Consider the following 10,947-nt stretch of genomic DNA (forward strand, 5'->3'; position numbering starts at 1 on the left):
TGGAGCATTTCACAAGAAAAAAATAGGTATATGATAAAATTTTCCATCCATTTGACACGCCCTCCCCAGGTTCTTTTGTTGGCTTTGTAGATACTCCAATTGAAAAAATTGATGTTACAAAGAGACGATAGAATTTGGTCGATCACCTTTTAGTCTCATTTGTTTGGACTTTAAATTTTAAACCCCAAATAAATTCTTTGAATTTTGTCTTATTTTATTATGGTGTGAAAATAATGGGAAGAAAAAGCTATTTTGTTATTAGAAATCTTCATCATTTTCCTAACAAAGCTAATTTGTTTCTAATGGAGAAAATGTTTGTTGCAGAATTAAGCTGACTAGGAGATGAGAGAGTAGAGAGAAAGAGAATTAGTAATAACAGTTTAATATTTGGTCAGTAAAATTAATTTGATCCATTAAAAATTAAATGTACATGTGTCAATTGTATAGGGTAACACTGGGGAAACTGGAGAGGAGCCTCCTCTGTTACTTTATATTTATGTTATTTAGCTATAACAAAATTGCAGATAATTGTAACAATAGTGTTATTTAATACTTTGTATTCATGATTGTGCTATATAAATGTGTTTCATTTCCACCTTTTACACAAAACTCTTAACAATCATCTATCCTTACATCCTTGATTTTACTATTTTCGTTGTTGGAATAGAAGTCGCAATTTACAAGTAGCATTAAATGAGTAGTAGCAACGCAAACGTTTGTTTCCGAGGAAATCATAATCAAAATACTGAATAGCAAGGTGTACTTGCGCGTCAAAAGAACTGGCAAAATTACATTGCTGAAATTTATCGTTCTCGTCTCCAATGGCCCAAACCCTTCCTAATTGGTTTCTTTTGTGTAGAGAAACGTTTGCAAAGTCGTTTCTTTTTCTCATCCAAAGAATCACCACTAGTTAATTGGTATTAGTTTGGATGAGGCTGTCGATTTTATCGGTGAAAGAGTGTACAGTGTTGCATAGTCTAATGGTTTTCTCCTCTGCAATAAGCTTAGAAGTAGACAAAGGGTTTATTATGTCTATAATCCTTCCACAAGGCAGCACTTTGATCTCCCAAGAACTCGAATCTCTATGAAGGATCCATATGTTGGATTTATAGTAAAGGAGACCGATGAGTCTGTCTCATTTACTATAGATCATTATGAAGTAAGTTCTCCAGTAAGTAGGATTAAGTTCTGGTTCCACTATAGTTTAACAATTGAAAGTTACTCTTCAGAGACTAAAGAGTGGACTGCTAATTCGGTAATTGAGGATGAATCTTTTCCATTTTACCCTTCTAGGAATGAGATTTCTTTATACTCGGCCGGTGTATTAGATAAAGTATTCTTTTGGATAGGTAATTATGGACAATGGTTGACTGTTTATGATAGTGTAAAAGAGGATTTTTGGGCTTTGGGATTGCCTGAACGGAGGACGGTGATCTATCCTGGTTATTGTTTCCTAGGATTATCAGGCGGGGAAATCTGTTTAGCATCAACTGGTTGGACAACCATCACTTGTTGGCAACTCAACAATTTTCCTAGTCGAGATGCAGTATGGGTTAGGAAGTATGCTGTTCACATTTCTCAACTACATATGCAACATTTACAGCATACTTCCTAACCCATACTGCATCTCGACTAGGAAAATTGTTGAGTTGCCAACAAGTGATGGTTGTCCAACCAGTTGATGCTAAACAGATTTCCCCGCCTGATAATCCTAGGAAACAATAACCAGGATAGATCACCGTCCTCCGTTCAGGCAATTCCAAAGCCCAAAAATCCTCTTTTACACTATCATAAACAGTCAACCATTGTCCATAATTACCTATCCAAAAGAATACTTTATCTAATACACCGGCCGAGGATAAAGAAATCTCATTCCTAGAAGGGTAAAATGGAAAAGATTCATCCTCAATTACCGAATTAGCAGTCCACTCTTTAGTCTCTGAAGAGTAACTTTCAATTGTTAAACTATAGTGGAACCAGAACTTAATCCTACTTACTGGAGAACTTATTTCATAATGATCTATAGTAAATGAGACAGACTCATCGGTCTCCTTTACTATAAATCCAACATATGGATCCTTCATAGAGATTCGAGTTCTTGGGAGATCAAAGTGCTGCCTTGTGGAAGGATTATAGACATAATAAACCCTTTGTCTACTTCTAAGCTTATTGCAGAGGAGAAAACCATTAGACTATGCAACAATATACACTCTTTCACCGATAAAATCGACAGCCTCATCCAAACTAATACCAATTAACTAGTGGTGATTCTTTGGATGAGAAAAAGAAACGACTTTGCAAACGTTTCTCTACACAAAAGAAACCAATTAGGAAGGGTTTGGGCCATTGGAGACGAGAATGATAAATTTTAGCAATGTAATTTTGCCAGTTCTTTTGACACGCAAGTACACCTTGCTAGCGATTTCAAAGGCAGGCCATTCAGTATTTTGATTATGATTTCCTCGGAAACAAAAGTTTGCGTTGCTACTACTCATTTAATGCTACTTGTAAATTGCGACTTCTATTCCAACAACGAAAATAGTAAAATCAAGGATGTAAGGATAGATGATTTTGAAGAGTTTTGTGTAAAAGGGGGAAACGAAACACCTTTATATAGCAAAATCATAGATACAAAGTATTAAATAACACTATTGTTACAATTATCTGCAATTTTATTTTAGTTAAATAACATAAATATAAAGTAACTGATAATTACTTGATTTTGACAATTTTGTAGGAAAGAGTTAATTTGATACAATCTCTAACAATTTTTGCATTTAATTAAGTACGACTACAAATGAGGAATATTTAATAAAATTGGTTAGTCATAATTAAGTTAATATTTTGGTCTAAAGATGTTCTTACTATCAATAATTTGGTCAAATAATGCCCCTATCGTGGTTTGGTTTAAAAATGTCCCTATTGTTACTTTATGTGTCAAAATGTCCTTTCGTAATAAATGTATTATTTCTTTTCTTTTTTAACATATTTTATTTCTGATAAAAATATTACTTTTAAAAAATTCTTATTCTTTGTTTATTTTCTTTTAAAATCACTTTAACTAATATATAATTAGAAAAAAAAATTTAATTTTTAATCTCATTTATCAATTAAAATAGAATAACAACATGTATATTTTTGCTAATAATATAGATTAGTAACCCCATTACTAATTTCATTTCGATGAAATGAAAAAAAATCTAATAAAGTAGAAATAATCGTATTTCTCAATATTTTTCAAATTGATATAGGATAAACATATTGCAATAAAAAATGTTATAAGGAAAAGAATGCATTTAAAAAATAAAAGGAAAAGGATCTAATATGCCCCTCAACTTTTGTAATGACTTGGTCGGCCATTTTTGGAATGTTTCGTGAATGTACTATTTTTCCCCTCCCGTTATCGACCCCGAGCATTTTGTGTTTGAGTTTTGAAAATCTAGCTTCAAAAGTTGAGTTTAAAGTTGAGAATTTGGTAATATCTGATTTAAAAGACTAATTTTGTTTTTTATAAAAAATATCGGTGTCTTTTGGAGTTCTCAAGTGTCGAAATGGAATTCTGATGATTCCATCAATTTCGTAATGTGAAGTATGCTTTGTGAGATTTGTTAATTTCATATATGGAGTCTTTAGAGGATTTGAGGTCATAAAAGTTGTGTAATTATGAAAATTTAGCCTTTGGGTTGACTTTGGTCAACATTCGAGGTTTGGGATCTTAGATGGAATTTTGAGAGTTTCGTCGGATTTGGGAGATGTTTTAGGCCTATGTAAGGTCTTGGTTGATTTTTCAGAGGTTTCGAGCTTAAGAAAGCCTTTTTTAGGCGCTAAGTTCATTTCTTGTTACTTCCACGAGTTTTGGGTCAACGAGATCTCAGATTCGTGTTTCAACTGCTCTATTGAGTCTGGAACATCGATTTTAGTGAATTTGAATATACTTTTTCTGTGTATAGGGTTTTCGATGAAACCCGAGGGTCCATTCCGAGACTTACAAAAATTAGTGATTTTGCTTGTCTAGTATCCCCCGCTTCGGCAGAACTGGACTAGGTCCACGGAAGGCCTTGACCCATGGTCTCTGCGTTTTTGTGACAACCCCCACGTTCGTGGAGGACTGACATGTTAGTTCTCGCGTTCAGAGAACAGTTGTCGCGTTCGAGAACATCAAGGACCCGTTGGTCCGCGTTGGCGGGGTGCCCCAGGGCGTCAAATCCATTGCATAAGTTATATTTATAATTATTTTCATAAAAATATCTAAATATATCATATCACTATTAATACATTTATGCGATTTTCAATAATTTTAATAAACTAGATTTACAGGCCTCACTTTAACAATTATTTAAAATAAAAAATTATAGAACAAAAAATTACTATGTAACTATTCTTCTTTATAAACAAAAAGTCAGCAAGACAAAAAGAATAACTTGATTAAGGAGTGAAATTAGAAAAACTATTCGTAAAATGACAAATTTCAAATGCTCATAACATTGGCCTTGAATGTCTGTTTCATGTGATTTTTTTTTTAATTTAGGTAATGTTTCGCGTAATTCCTAAAAGTTGACTCATAATGCACAGGGTCGGCTTTATGGTATTGAGAATAAGTCCTTTGCCTTAGGCCCCCAAATTTCGGGGGGGGGGGGGGGGAATAAATTATGTGTTTAAAAAATTATAGAAAAAATTGGTTATTTATGATAAAAAGTATAATTTTTTAAAATATGTTATTTTATCCTCTTTAACGTCTTTTGTACTTTGTAAAAATAAAAATTATTGTGAAAAGTGTTGTAAAAAGTGAAAAATTACAAATTCTTTTTTATTTCTTTCTAAATTTTAGTTTCAAGCATTACTATAAATATATTAAAATGAGGTATATCAAGTCATCAACTTCTTGAGTCGGATTCTATGATTCTAACTCTTATCTTTATTTAATATTTGTTAACTTATTACTTATAGCATTATTTAATAATACATATAATAATTGTCTCACTAAAATGAAGTTTTTTTAATGTTGAATTGATAAAATCTTATCTAAAATCAATAACTGAAAAAACAATATTATACACCGATAGTTTTCATCTAAATAGTGTAAGAAAAATAAATTTTGAATAAATACGTATATAAAAGTTATTTATATTTTAGGCTGTGAATTGAAATTTCACTTTAGGCCCCCAATTACGTTGAGCCGCCCCTGATAATGCAAAAATATGTCTTAAAATTGTGGGACTATACATAATGCTTCCCCAACTCATCTCTGAGGTCCTCATAAAGTTTTTTGAGAAAAAAATTCGGGTGCAACAAGGTTCCAAATTCAGGGGCTAATACATATAAAAAAACTAAAAGTCGCGTATTTTCAAAAAGTTGGCTCGTAGATACTAAAGTATGCCTCGAAAATTGGGGACTCTAGGTAATGCTCCCCAAACTCATTATGAAAATCCTCATAAAATCTTTTTAGAAAAAAATGGGTGCCCCATGGTGCAAAATCCATCGGATAATACACACAAAAAAAACAAGAGAGGCGTGTAATTCCTAAAAGTTGGCTAGTAAATGTAAAGATATGCCTTAAAATAGTGTGACTATACGTAATGCTCCCCAATTAATTACAGAGGTCCTCCTAACGTTTTTTCAGAAAAAAATTCTTAAGGAAGATGCAACAACTCAAGCAATTCATGTTTACATTTATGCTATTAAACCATTTCATCAATCAACCAAATAGGTTCCACAACAAGGAAATTCACAAAGCATTAGGATCAATATGTTGCCTTTTCATTAGTTCTCTTTTAATTCGTTAAGATTAAACAAGTGTAACAATGAACTAACCACCTCATTCACACTACTTTCCTACACAAACAATGAAGGAAAATACACGATTTTACTAGATTTACAAGGTTTAGAAGATCACCTGCGTTAATTCAAACACATAGTCAATCCAAGAGTTGAGTCTTTCCTTTCCGAAAAACGCTCAAAGACACACAATCTGTTTCAATTAACTAATCACAATAAGATTTAAGAAATAACAACACCCATATCATAAACTTTGACAAATGGGTCAGTCAACTCAAAAAATCAATTTCAAAATGAGGTTTGAATTCGAAAATCTTTACTTGAAAACGTTACTCAAGGCATTTAGAACTTACTGGTGAAAATCATTTCAAAAAATAGTTAAAATCAATTCACAATCACTATTTAGTTTAGACCTCAAGTTTTTGAAAAACCTTGTCGTTTGTCACTCAAAATTCCATGTTTTGATGTTAAAAACTATAAATAATCAAAGGGAAATGAAATTTTAGGGTCACAAAAGCTTACCCAAATGATATTGCACAAGAAATCCCTTCAAAATCGTCTCCAAGGGTTTTAAAAAGCTCAAAAATGGAAAAATGGCGTTTAACCACGAATTTGTTGGTCTAAAACCCTCTCAAATATTGCAAAAGCGAACTTTTGTTTGCAAAAATGAACCTCGAATAAAATCCTCGTCCTTCGCTAATGTGAAGGTTGCGATTGTGAACAGGTTTTTGCTTTCGTGAAGGTCTGATCACTTGACCTTTCACGAAAGCAAATCTACCTTCGCAAACATGACCCTCGTGAAAGCTGAGATTATTTGCTATCGCTAGGTTACCAGACACTAGAAAAATAATCAACTTTCAAATCATCGAATGTACCCTCGAAATTCATTAAAAATCCATATACACAAATCATATATGCAAATTGAAAACAGTGTTGTTCCGAACGCAATGGAGTCGTAACACGAATTTGAGGTCTTCTTGACCCGATATTCGTGAAAGTCACAAGAAACTAACATAAAGCCTAATAAATGCTAAATCGAGATCGAGAGCTCTGAAAATTCAACCAAAACCTCACTTAGGCCTAAAATCATCCCTAAATCCAACAGAACTCATAAAATTCCAATCCAAGCATTCACTACAAGAGAGGAGGAGTTTAGCTATAGACATAAATCCTAGCTAAATTAATAAAATCCCTAGCTAATGTTAATTTAGTTAGGAAAAAGACCTTAGAAGACCATCGGAAGCTAATAAGCTCTGAGCTAATTTTTAGTTAGAAGATTATGCATTTTCTGGCCAAGTTAGCTACGATATTTCTGCTAGGCTCTTTTTCTAGCAAACATTTTTCTACGATGTATGCTAGCTAAATTCATAGAAAAATTTGCTTAGTCAATGTTGACTTTACTAAGACTCGACAAGGAATTACAGCTTGTCTAACAAATGCAAGTGTTGATTCTGCCACAAACCTTTAGTTAGTATTTGCAACCTGATTTTGAGTAGGCACATACATGGTTTTGACTTCACCAGTCTTCACTTTGTCCCTTATAAAATGACAATCAATCTCTATGTGTTTAGTTCTCTCATGAAATATAGGATTTGCTGCTAATTGAATAGCAGACTTGCTATCACTCAATACTGTGATTGTTTACAAATAGGAACATTTAATTCTGCAAACAGACCTGCTAGCCAAGTAATTTCTGATACAGCTGAGGCCGTGCTCCTATATTCTGCCTCAGCTGAACTCTGGAAATAGTGTGTTGTTTCTTTGACTTCCAAGATACCAGGGATTCACCAAATTTCACCACATATCCTGTAACAGATCTACTTGTGTTTGGGCATGCAACCCAATCAGAATCACACCAACAAACTAATTATGTAGCAACCTGAGCCTTCAGCCAAATTCCTTGACCTACAGTGCCTTTCAAGTATCTAACCACCCTGTTTACAGCCTCTAAATGTGACCTCTTTGGTAATTGCATAAATTGACTTAATGTCTGCACAGCATAACTAATATCAGGTGTATTGATTGTTGCATATAGTAGCTTCCCAATTAATCTTTGATAGGAAGTAATGTCCTTCAAGACAACATCTCCAGTGATCCCATTTACTCTGTCATATTCTACTGAAGTTAGTTTGGTGCCAAGCTCTAAAGGTGTGAAAGCTGGTTTTGCACCAGTAAGTCCTGTTTCAGAAATGAGCTCAAGAATATATTTTATTTGATTTAAGATTACTCCTTTTGCAGATCTCAAAACCACAATGCCCAAGAAGTATTTAAGCTCTCTAAATCCTTGAGCTTAAATTGTTGGTGCAAAACCTCTCTGATCAATGACTTATTATCCCCAGTGATAAGTAAATCATCAACATACACCAAAATCACATCCATTCCTTCTGTCCTCTTCAGGGTGACCAATGAATAATCATAAGTACTCTGGACAAATCCTGCAATCAATAGATCTGAGGTAAGTTTAATGTTCCATTGTCTAGATGCTTGTTTAAGGCAATACAATGACTTGAGTAGCTTACAGATTTTGTGTTGTCCTTCTTGTCTGAAACCTTGAGGCATTTCCATATACACTTCTTCTTCAAGTTCCCTTGTAAGAAAGCATTATACACATCCATTTGATACAAACACCAACCTTTTGATTCTGCCAGAGCAATAACACATCTAACAGTCACCATTTTTGCAACAGGTGAAAATGTGTCATGTAATCTAACCCTTCTTGTTGGTTGTACCCTTTTGTAACTAATCTTGCCTTAAACCTTTGCACTTCCCCATTAGCTTTGTACTTAATCTTATACACCCATTTTGAACCAATTGCATGCTTTCCTGGAGGTAAGTCAACTACCTTCCAAGTGTTGTTATCTTCAAGTGCTTGAATTTCTAGCTTCATGGCCTTACACCACTTCTCATCTTTAGCAGCTTGAACAAAAGTATGTGGTTCCACCAGTGCAGAGAAATTAGTGAGGTACCACTGATATGTAGAAGTTGTACTACTATATGACAAATAGTTAGCAATTGGGTATCTTGTCCCTTTCCCCTGTTGTGGGGCTGCATAATCCTTCGTCCAAATAGGTTGCTTAGATACTCTTGATGATCTTCTTACAGGGAGTGAAGTCTGTAATGGTGGTGTCTCACATAATAAATCAGCAGCAGATGAAATATCAACATTCTCAACCAAAATTGATGTGTCTTGACTGTGTTCTTCAGGAACTGGCAATGAATCATCTGAAAATGTATCCTCAGTGATCTCTACATATGGAGTTTGTGCAGGGCATTTTTGAGATTTCTGGTTTGCAAATGGGAATACATGTTCTTGAAATTTAACATCTCTGCTAACAAAAAACTGATTGGTATTACAATCTAATAACAAATATCCTTTTTGGGTGGTACAATAGCCCATAAGGATGGATTGCATGTCCCTTTATGAAAACTTATCTCCTTCTGGCATAGTTGTAGCATGACATAAGCAACCAATTACTCTCAAATGTGAAAGGGAAAGAACTTTGGAGAACATCAATTCATATGGACATTTGCCTCTAATAGATGATGAAGGCAGTCTATTCATTAGATATACTGCAGTCTGCACACTCAAGCCCCAAAATCTAATAGGCATGTGAGATTGGAATCGAATAGCTCTAGCTACGTTTAGGATCTGTCTATGTTTCCTTTCCACAACACCATTTTGCTGAGGTGTGTGAGGACAACTACTCTGATGTATAATACCAAAGGATAGAAGCAACTCCTTGCATTGTGAATTAAAGAATTCAGTGTCATTGTCTGGTCTTATGACTTTTATAGGAAGATCAAACTGTGTCTTGATCATTGCAAAAAAAAATTAAGTGCTACAATAGTTTCAGACTTTAGCTGTAACAAATGAATCCAAGTATATCTGCTGCAATCATCTACAATTGTAAGAAAATAATGTTCCTTATCAAATGTAGGAATTTTATATGGCCCCCAAAGATCTAAGTGTACAAGATCAAAACACTTGGTTGCTCTAGTTTCACTAACAGGAAAAGATAGTCTAGTTTGTTTGGCTAAAGGACAGACATGACAAGTATTTATTGCATCCATGTCTTTATTGTACTGTAAAAAATCTACTGACTTCAAAGTTTGGATTGAAGGATGTCCAAGCCTTTTGTGCCATAAGTTTGTATCCTGCATAGTTGCTCCTGCAATTATGTTTTGGTGATTCTAAATCTTAGGTACTGTCTTCATTCCAGCTTCATATTTGAAACAGCATAAACCTCCTTTTTCTTTACCAATCCCCTTCACCTTGCCACTGTGAAGGTCCTGAAACACACAAAAATCAGGATAGAAGGAGACAAAACAAGAAAGTTGTTTAGTGATCTTGGATACTAATAACAAATTGCATTTGAAATCAGGCACAAGTAAAACATCCTGCACAACTTCATCTTTAAAAACTATGGCTTCTCCAATGTGTGATACATCAGCCTTTGCACCAGTAGGAAGATTCACCTTATCACTATTTGACTTGACTACATCATGATTTCTTGAAAAAATTTCCTTAGCTGATGTAATATGGTGAGTAGCACCCGAATCTATTATCCATTCTTGTGAAGCAACATGAGATAATAAACAAGTGGTCGTACCTAATAGATTGACATGTTTCATCTCATCTCTGTGTAAAAGTCCATGATTTGTTTGTACTCCCCATCAGTAAAGGTTTGTCCCTTTCCCAACACAACATTGTTGATCTCTTTATTTCCTTCATAACTGGTTGAAGCATTTTGGTCCCCACTAAGATTGCTTCCAATAGAATTGGTGCTCATTTGACCTCCACACTAATATCCAGACCTATAAGACTTTCCATATCCTTGTGTGTTATATCCTGGTTGTTGACAACCTCCTTTTGAGTTTCCATTGTGGTAGTTTTCTTTTTTTCTATGCTTCCAGTCTGTAGGATATCCTATCAACTTATAGCAATTTTCTCTAGTGTGCTCAGTATAATGGCAATAATCACACTTCTTTCCTTTATAGCCTTGATATGATTGTTGTCCAAGGTCCTATTCACCTGCATTGCAATTGGATTAGATTTCTCCTGCGTAACAGCCACACATGTTAAATGTTGAATCTCATCTTCCACTATCATGGCATATGCCTGATTAATAGTAGGTGTAATTCCTTTCAACAATATCTGCCTTCGGTCTGCTC

This window comes from Solanum lycopersicum, chromosome 12 (genome assembly GCF_036512215.1).
Source record: "Solanum lycopersicum chromosome 12, SLM_r2.1".
Lineage (NCBI taxonomy): Eukaryota > Viridiplantae > Streptophyta > Magnoliopsida > Solanales > Solanaceae > Solanum > Solanum lycopersicum.